General features: G+C 38.9%; 1 long non-coding RNA gene across 1 annotated transcript; it reads right to left on the bottom strand.

The window, feature by feature from the left end:
- Positions 1-2,000: 2,000 nt before the first annotated feature.
- Positions 2,001-3,105, bottom strand: LOC134288832 (uncharacterized). The gene is made up of 2 exons (XR_009998140.1): positions 2,547-3,105; positions 2,001-2,482 (listed from the first exon to the last, which is right to left on the bottom strand). It is a non-coding gene; the product is annotated as an uncharacterized LOC134288832 (long non-coding RNA).
- Between the last annotated feature and the right edge of the window lie 7,000 nt (positions 3,106-10,105).

The following is a 10,105-nucleotide window of genomic DNA, read 5'->3' on the forward strand; positions in this document are numbered from 1 at the left end:
GTGTGCAGTGAGCGACTTTGCTTAAAAATAGAACAAAAATCGATTTCAAATCATCGACCTTGTATGGAAAGTCGAAAAAATTTCCACTCTACTGTAATTTTTATCCTTCGCGTTTTCGAACTCAGGGCATGATTCTAGACCAAAAACGATCATCAGCTTACCGAGTTCAAAAATGCTGTGAACTAGTGTTTTCTTTAAATAAATTAGTTTGCACAGTGGGCCTGGCCGTTTTAATATTTGTATCATATCCTGATATGCTGTAAATATTAATGTTGACAAGAAAATACCAGAGGAAGTTTTGGTATTTCCAGGATGCTTTTCAATACTGGCTGTGCGAGCACTAGAATAGAAACTCCTCGTGAAATTTTGGATTTAGTAATGGAAACTTATTTTCCAGGATCGGTTTAAAGTATGGACTCCAATGATACTATTCGATAACCGAATCGAAGTTACAGATGCGAAGTAAATTTGAATCGATTTTTGGCATTGTGCATCATTCAGCCAATTAAGCGCTACAATAAGCCTGTTTATGAGACGTTTCAAATCAGCTGTTTTTTGAATGTTTACCAGCTTTGAAGTCCAACCGGTGGGCCCATTTATTTACATTTTCGTTAGCATAACATGTGATACGGGCCCATCCAATAAACGGGGTTCATTTATCTGCAAAAATGCGTCAATCCGCCCACTATAATTAATATCCGTAGACCGTGGGGATGTTTTTTCATCTACTAGTGACATCATACAGCTCGGGGGATTCATACATGCCGCATTAGAAACCGAAACATCTCTGCCAGCAAAAATCTGATTAGCGCTCACCACATGTTATGCTACTTTTCGCGAAAACAAAAATATCAAATGTAAACACTAACAATGAGCGGCCCACCGGTAGAACGTCTCGTAAAATAGCTTATATGCACTCATCCGAATCGAGTTGCGACACAGTGTAGCATATCTTTTCTTACATGTTTCTCAAGTGGTCATAAATTTACGAGTTTGACATTTTTGGTTCGGCTTCATGAAAATTATTCCACAAGTGTATATATGTTCACTGAAAAAACTGACATAGTAACGCTGACCAAATCGACGGTCAAATTAAAACACTTTTACCACTTGATTTTGGTAGACCATGATTTATTCTTGAAAATACTAGGGTAACGGTTGAATTTTGGACCCCTAGAGGACATTAGTTTGAATTTAAGTCAAAATCAAATAGATTCAGAAGGTGTTACACATAATGATGATGTTAGTATGATCCTCAAAGCCTCCACTGTCCGTTAAAAATACTCACAAGGTCATTTCTGGGTGAAAATTTGATGAAAATAACTGATTTTTGAAGCATCAGTTTTCACTGTTTTGGACACCCCAATGTATTTTGGACCCTTTTAAGTATATATTTTGGACACCCGGTGTTTAAACCCGTTTGGAACTATTTTTGAAGCATCTGCCACTTGAATATGCTGGATCACATCCTAATTACTTGATTGACAAAGGCTGATTAGACGAACTTTGCGAATTTAGTGCGCTAGAATGATAAACGTTTTTGTTTACATCTGCAAGTTTCCTCGGCACCAGATTCTCTTTTCGTAAACAAAATGCGACACTCGCACGGATGACGAAATTGCCAAAAAATAATTTCATGGCAAATAATGATATTTCCAGTGAGGAAATGATTGTTGCTCGTGCAGAGCAATCTAATTTAGCGAATGATTCTAAAAACTTTCATCATCTCTTCATCAAATCTGTAAAAATTGTGATAATACGACCCAGGGGGTCCAAAATATATAGGGGTCCAAATTATATTGGTTACCCTATGTGCAGGTTTCAATTTACCATGTCGTGTTTTATTCACATTCCATGGTAGCTTTGAACCTCACTTCATGGTTCAGCTTACTATGTGCGTGATGAACCACATAGTAATTTTAACCATCGTATTAGGGTTTTGATTACTATGCCAGAGGTTGCATGGTTGCGTCGTTGTTTACATTGCAGAAAATTGCAAAAAAAGTAAAATCGATAAAATTTATTGTATTGTATAAAGTATAATTACATAATTAATGCTACATAAGTATATTCCTATAAGATGGATGTCCTCCGTGAGAGTCAAGCATCCTGTTTGGTTCCCTTCTTGCGAATATTCGATTTTTTTCGGAACGGCATGGATGGTTCGATTGATGTTCTTTGGGTCCCGCTATGATGTGACGTCCGGGAAGCTGCTGAACGCGGCTTGATGTGGTTCCGGACGAAGTTGTTGCGAGAGAATCGGTTCGGTTTGGAGGTTACAGGCGTATCCTGATTAAACAACGGCGATGGAATTAAAGGAGACGGAATTAGGAAAAAGCTCCGACGTCCTTCTTCGGATGGAGGGTCGTCCGCGGAGGGGAGATTTCTGCTGGCAATGCATTCATTTTCGTAGGTGACTCGGGTTGCTCTTTAATCTGGAAGCTCCATCGGTATCAAATGATTTTGTAACCTGAGAACTCGCCTGAGAATAATGAAATATATGTTGGATGACGTGAAAGAATTTTCAGAATACATTTATTACTTACTTTTCCCCTCTTTCTCTGATCTTTCTCGACATTCTTTCCTTGGAACCTGCCAACTTCCGTAACTTCGATATTCGCCTTAGAAAAACAGAGGTGGTGAGGATGGTGTAGGATTTTCCTTGGGATTTTCTTCCGGCAGAAGAAAATTGGTTGAATTACTGCGGGTCAAGATAGATTGACATTGTTGGTTTAAAGAATAGTTAAAAAAAAGTCTGTTGAAAACTTACCACCATTTTTATAAAAGAACAATTCTCCATAACAAATAATTTCTTATGAAGCAGGAAACGTGGCAAACACTTTATTGCAAAATGGCGGTGTTTGCCGATTTTTCTGAAAAAAGGAGATCTTATTGATATAGTATAGTTAAACATAAAAATAGTAGTAGGCAAATATGAACATGGTTCAGACAATCACGAATAGCGTAATCAAGATAACCATATTTGATGGTATTTGCTACTATTCGCTTGGTTGTCAAAACATGGTAACTACGAGGAAAACATAGTAGTCACCATTGATAACATGCTCAATTTTACTATTTTTAGGCATGGTAAAATTAAGAATGGATGAATAGTTAGTTTCACTATATTTTTTTTTCTCAGTGTTGCATATGCACTCTCAGGACAGTCTCAAGTTCTTACGAACATTCCTGGGACATGTCATTTCACAAGCTATTATATCTGGCGTTAGCATTCTAAATCTCAAGTTCCCACGAACAAACTTGAGACTTGTTGTTTCACAGTCAATCGATAGGTCATCACATTTCCCTACCAATCGTTCTATCCATGTACTTGTTGTCACGACGGACCGCCAACATGCTGAGTGGTGGCGTTACATTTCATGGCGCAAATTTCCTTTTAGCTAGTGCGCTGACCTTACTCGGTAGCGCACATATGTAAAAAGCCAACGCCTCTTTTCTGACCTTACGCTCTGATTGGTTAATTCATCGACAGTTGTTCAAGCCTTCTCCAGAACAAGAAAGTACTCGATTAGAAGTTTAAGTTAGCTGTAAGTTTGAAACTGATTTTCGAAAAGATTTTCGAAACGTTGAATAATGCTCTTTAATTGGAAATAAATATCTATTCTTCTGAAGATGGACGAACAAACGCTAAATAAATAAACTCTGTATAAAAGGTATCTTTTTGGATGCGCAAAACACGTATCAATCTTACCAATTTTTATTCTTTGATTGGTTTGAACGTAGAGTGCATGTTTACATTCCATGGGGTTGCCGGCGTCGCCACACAACGGCGTCGACGGTCACCGCTGCTTTCGCCGGGCTGCTGCTTTTCAGCTAATTTTCAATGGAGCACAATCATTTTTATCATTATATTATACTAAATTTACCTAAACCTCTCAATACTTTTTGTTTCTTGAACCTAAAGAATATGAGTTATCAATTTGATGTGAATTTATACAATTTAGTGATTGGCCGAGCCCATGCCGAGCGGCAGCAGGAGCATCAACATCGTCGCAACGCTCGAATTCGGGGTAAAACAATGTTGCAGGCGGATGGTATTATTTGGTATATTTGGTGACATTTAATTACTTTCAAAATGTCTGCTGAAATGCCCACATTATTTGTAAAATGCGCCATTAGAAATGCTAGCGAAGCCGAAGACTCACAACAACAGCTATCACGTGTTGTTGTTTACCAAACGTTCAATCAAGACGCCGCCAACATAGGCGTCATCATTTTGTCAAGTGTCACTGACAGTTTGACATTTGCGATCACTGGCTTTTGAAATGACCGTTTATTGTTTTCGGTCATGGCCTGAAATCGAGTGTCACGTCAGTTCGTCGGTGGTCATATGGTCGGAAATTACAGCACATGCAATATGCATCGTTTTAGATAGGGTGACTTTGGATATTATTATCAGGTTTATTATCTTCGTCGTGGGGGTTTTGTCGGCCATATTGCCTAAAACTTGCTCACGCAGAAAAAATTACGCTTGTTCAAAACAATGCAACGCATGGTTGATTTTCAAACTGCAAATTTACTTATTCAGAAGATATATTTCTTTGTTCTTATAACAACGTTAGAAACATCATTTGTTTTTACAAAATTGATTGATTGATTGATTTATCTTTATTTGAGAGACTTTCAGCCCTTGGCTTTCTACAAAATGAAAATCACAATCTTTCTATAACTTGCAAACGGTTCATCCAATCAAGTGAGTGTCAAAGAGAATGTTGGTGGGATATACAAATGTGTTAGAATTAACATAGTGTTGTTGATGGAGTATCACAAATAACGTATGAAAAGGCCCACTGTTTACATAGAATCATGAAATTATTTTCCAAATATCTCACTTTTAGGAAGATTATTGTTGACGACATTGCGTTCGAAATTTTTGGTAGAGCCTTATTCTGGCATTCAAACATATCTTTTTTTATCAAACGAAAGCGATTAAAAAACTCCTCAAAGTTGCTACTAGAAAAGTTTTTGTTTTAATAATGTTTACTCCATGTTTCTTTTGCCACCAAAACACCAAAATTATACACTGTAAAAAAATAACGTATTTTGGGAATTTGAATTTTTGGTGTTAAAATATGAGTAAAAAATGTTTTTTTGTGTATATTTTTTTACAAAGCCCATTTGTTTCCTTACCATTCCTATTCAGACTTATTTTTTCTAGTACGAATGGTAGCCTTTTTTCCGCCTGCACTCCAATGTCTACTAGAGAACGCTACAAAGCTCTGTAACATTACAAAATGAACTGTATGAAAGCAGTTGTGTTGGTGATGTGGTTTCTTATCCGATTGGCACATCATCCAGCAACTATTCTGGATTTGTATTAGAGTGCAATAAAACAATAAAAAAAGAAAACAGATAGGGTGCCTGTACCAGTTATCGCACTACCTAAGACAAACTATTTCTACAAAAATAAGAAGAAGACCGACGAATGTCATCGTCATGTCAAATGATTGATTAATTTTCATACTTTACAGGAAAAATATAGAAACGGAGCCAAAACTATTTTTAGTATTTATTACGGCGTGTGCCAATGATAGGAACCCTGTACCAGTTATAGACACATTTGTTAATTTGGGTTCCACTTCGCACTATTTACATGCATTCCTTACGGGGTTTGCCATAACTGGTACACTATGGCGAAATAGGGTGCAAGGAGGCCGAAAAGTTAATAAAAATGATTTATTTCTATCATAATCATCTTTTGTGAACGTGATCTATTGTTCACGAAATTTTTCTTGTTGGTTTGCATCTTTAAAGGATGAAAATCAACTATGGCGAATTTGAGGTACTATAGCCATAACTGGTACACTGAGCCTACCTGTGAAGCATTTGATTTGCAGCCAGGCTTGTAAAAGTGACCACTACCTTCGTTTCGTTGCGTGGTCGGGTGTCAGCTTGCTTTGTTTCATTCGAGCGCGACCGCTACCTCTTACACACAACGCGAGCGGCAGAACGAAGATCAATAAACAAAAATGTGGATCAAATCAACGTTGTCTGACACGATGTCATTTGTCTAAATCCAGCTTTTTGCAAGATTTCAGCCAATTTTGATTGAGATTAGTATAATATTAGTTTATTCGTGTGTGATAATTCGATTACGACACATACATTTATCCAAAACAGCTCTCTTTATGGGAAAGACAGGAATAACAAAAACCGAAGCATCTCCCGAAGACGCAATCGTGGTCAAGCGCATTCATTCGACATTTTTGTTCCGTACAGTAGTTTGATCGCTTGTGTTGCGAATGTTGGAGACAAAGGCAGCCGAATATCGACGAAAAGGTGTCAAAGACTGTGATCGCTAACAAGACTGTTTGCAGCCATATATCCAGCTTACAGTTTGTTTTGATAATAATGTATACATCCAACATGTCATGTTGATATTCCAACAGATTTTTTTTACTAGAGATTCTAGCTGTAATGAAATCGCATAACGATAGCTTCAAAGCACTACTTGTTTGTGAATTTGGTAAAATAAAATTAAATGATAGCAAGTTCTGTTGCACTTTTCATAACAAATATGATGCCGTCCACAAATTACGTAACGCTCAAGGGAGAAAGGGGAAGTACAATAGAGCGATGCGGTCAATACAACAATTTTAGGACTTTTTATACTAAATAAAAAGCGTAACGGAGGAGGAGGTGGTGGTAAAACATGACGATTTTAGCGTTGCGTTATAGATGAATGCTACCTATGTGATACGTTTTGTGTAAGCCAAAACGAGTGGTCAATATTCCATAAATGATCAAACTTTTAGCGTAAATTAAAAAAATCCAACACATTTTGATATAACTATGTTACAAAAATCATAGCAAATATTATAATGAATCTGTTACGAAATTATGTTATATGCAATTATTTTAATATGCATAATGTAGCAAATGTTGTTATACACCTGTTTGAATAAATAATACTAGTTTTGTTATAGTTTTGTTTCTAAAATAATAACACATTTTGTTACAATTTTGTTATGGTCATTCATATATAAGAATCATTACAACAAAATTATATCAAATTATGTTATTTTTAACAACGGTTGTTATAATTTTGTTATTATCTTGTTAGGTGCTTCTGGTCGGGATTTGGACATATTCCAACAACTTGAAATGTTCCGTTCCGGACTTGTTTCGAAGTTATTTTGAACTTACTACTCAAAGTTCGGATAAATATTAACCTTACCAAAAGTGAACTTCACTTGAACTTCGGCGACAGCGGAGCCGGGAAGATATCCAATAATTTATTTATTAAATCACTCGGAAATCGAGCGCAGCAGCCAGAGCTTGTGTTAATTTCACAAGTACACTTTGTTTCACTAAAATATTTCAACGTACTTACTTGTAATCAACGCAAAGCACCCGTATTGTATGGCTCAAAGGCTGCCCCCGCAGCGGACAACTGTTCTGCCCAGGATTCCGCCGGAGTTTTTTCGGCTGCGGATAAAAGTCTTCCAGCTTTGCTGGATGTTTTCAACCCCGTCTCACTTATCGCACCAGCGTGCCGGCACTGGCACTAGTTTATTTCGTTGCACTTGTTTCAATTACGAACCAAAACAAACTGAAAATGTCAAACTGTGTAAGTTCACAAGAAGTTCCACGTAAACTTCTTTCGAACCTTCGGCATCAAAAAGTTTTGTCTCGCAGCATATTTTAAGTTCAGAGAAAGTTCACACGCGTACCTGATTGAACTATACCTACTAAATGATATCAGCACATTGAGTAAAATCTCACAGTGCCTAACAACACATACATGGAGTAGTGGTTAGGCGCCGGATTTCAACGAGGAGAACCCGAGTTCAATTCTCAGTAAGTAAAACACGTCAAAAATTATTTCAATGTTTTAGTCAGTTTGGATTACACATGTAATAATGTATCATAATAATAAATTAGTTTTGAGGACTAAGCGCATTTTTTTTTAAATTTTTTCGAAGCTTATTTTTAAGCTGAATAGCGTTCGTTTCAGCGACAGAAGTGTACTTTTTGTGAACTCAAGTTCGGTTAACTACTTATAAAGTGAGCTGAATAGAATGCTATTCATCTTCCTTCGAATAGCTGATTAAGCCCAAACATGCTATTTTATCCGAACTTTTGGTTGCTTGGGCATGTTCAGTATGCTAATAAGTCCAACGGTTCTCTATGGAAGCGAGGCATTGACCATGCTCGAAGAGGACCTACTAGCACTCGTAGTTTTCGAACGACGCGTACCAAGGGTCCAAGAATCTTCGGCGATGTGTAGGAACATGTACCACGAGTTCGCTGCAGTCTTCGGCAAACCCAGCTCCAGATGCTTGCCATAGTCGGAAGGATACGGTGGGCAGGGCATGTTCCAAGAATGCCGGACTACAACCCTTTAAAGTTGGTGTACACTAGTGATCCGGTTGGCTCAAGAAGGCATTGGAGCGCAGAGAGCACGATGAACGGACCAGGTGAATTGAACTAAATAATGTTTAGCGAATTTGCTTACACTCAAGTACATTTGATCATCTCACCCCGTGTTCCCCGTACAGGTCGGGGCAATTGTTTACAACAACTAGCTGATGTTGTGTTGTGTATGCGGCGGGGTGGAGGATGGCAATGGCAGCAGTAGGCGACTATTTCGCTCCACCACACTCGTTCGAACCGGATAGCCACCGCCGCCGACTACGATGCGATGATGAGGGCCGGTCGTCGTCTTCGTCGTTGGGGAGGTGTGATTCAAAGTCGATTCGCATCTTCCAAACCGGCGCAAACCGGATTCCACGGCGTTTTAGCTCCTCTCGCTCACTGTGTGTCGAGCGCGCGCGTTCGATTGTGTGCTTACCCAATTTAAATAATTTATCGCGTTTTATTTACACATCAAAGCGCATGGCCGGGCGGAGGCATGGTTGTTGGATAGAATTCAGCTCTCCTAATGGCGCGTACTGAGGGGGATCGTCTCCTTCGATGTAATGGGTGGACGGACAACCGAATGTAAGTCGATGTAACGAACTTTGGAACCATTCTATTGGTGGCGATCTGTTTTTGTGGAGTTTGATCTTTTGGGGGGGAAGTTCAGAGTTTTGGTCACGCTTGTTGTGGATGATCGTCGCGACGATCTCTCGAATGATCGCTGCCGATGATGATGAGATTCAAAACAACAACAACGATCGTCGGTTGACGGCGGGCGGCGGGACGATCCCATAATATTGTTGTTGGATGCTTTTCTGGCTGGCTATAATATGCGTTACACAGAATGGTAAACAAGAAAATTTGTTGATTGCGTTTCGACGGTTGAATGGTGTGCGTTTGCTGGTTGGCGAGTGTAGGTACGGCCTGTCCTTGACGGAAGTTCCCATTCGTCGTGTGCGCACTGACACACTTCTAGTCAAGTGGTATCGAGTAGGAAAATTTCGGTTTGATAAAATTATTCCGTTCGGCGTGTGTTGTTTCAATTTTACACTTATTTCGAGATTTCTCATTATTTCTTCGTTTTTGGGGACCGGGAAAACTTACAGTTGCGATCAAAATACCATGCTTGATCGTACTACTCAACGAAACGGCTATTTTGTCTTTAAATTTAGGAATCTCACTGAAAGATAAATAATGCTTAAAAAATATTACATATTTTTCAAAGATATTCATATTATTCTTAAGAAAAACATAGATCACACGACATTTACGCATAGATCACCAATACAATAGAGAATACCTGGTTTCGATCTTGGTGTCGATCCCGTTAGAGAGCCTTGTCAACAGAAACAGCAAATACGAACCTTATAAGAAACGACATTAAATCATTCCCATAAAAATCCTATATAACGTGCCTCTGTATCGAAAAGTTTCCATTCGCATCGGAATCCGAAGATATTTGCACCAGCAGCCGTTCACCTCGAGCGGAACTGCAGGCTCGTCGCTGCGATGCTGCTAAAAACAAACCAAAGAAACGTGATAGCAGTCGGAAAATTCCGCTTCTATTTGGTGTGATGATGATGGTGATGGCGATCGCGTATCACAGCAGGCTGCTGTGCCGGACCCGGCGCTATAGCAACGCGGTACCCTGCCAAAATCAATAGCCCGCGCAAGGGAGATAGGCAAGCACACACTAGGTACCTACTACATACTGGACTTTGGA

This window comes from Aedes albopictus, chromosome 2 (assembly GCF_035046485.1).
Source record: "Aedes albopictus strain Foshan chromosome 2, AalbF5, whole genome shotgun sequence".
In the NCBI taxonomy this organism is placed as follows: Eukaryota; Metazoa; Arthropoda; class Insecta; order Diptera; family Culicidae; genus Aedes; species Aedes albopictus.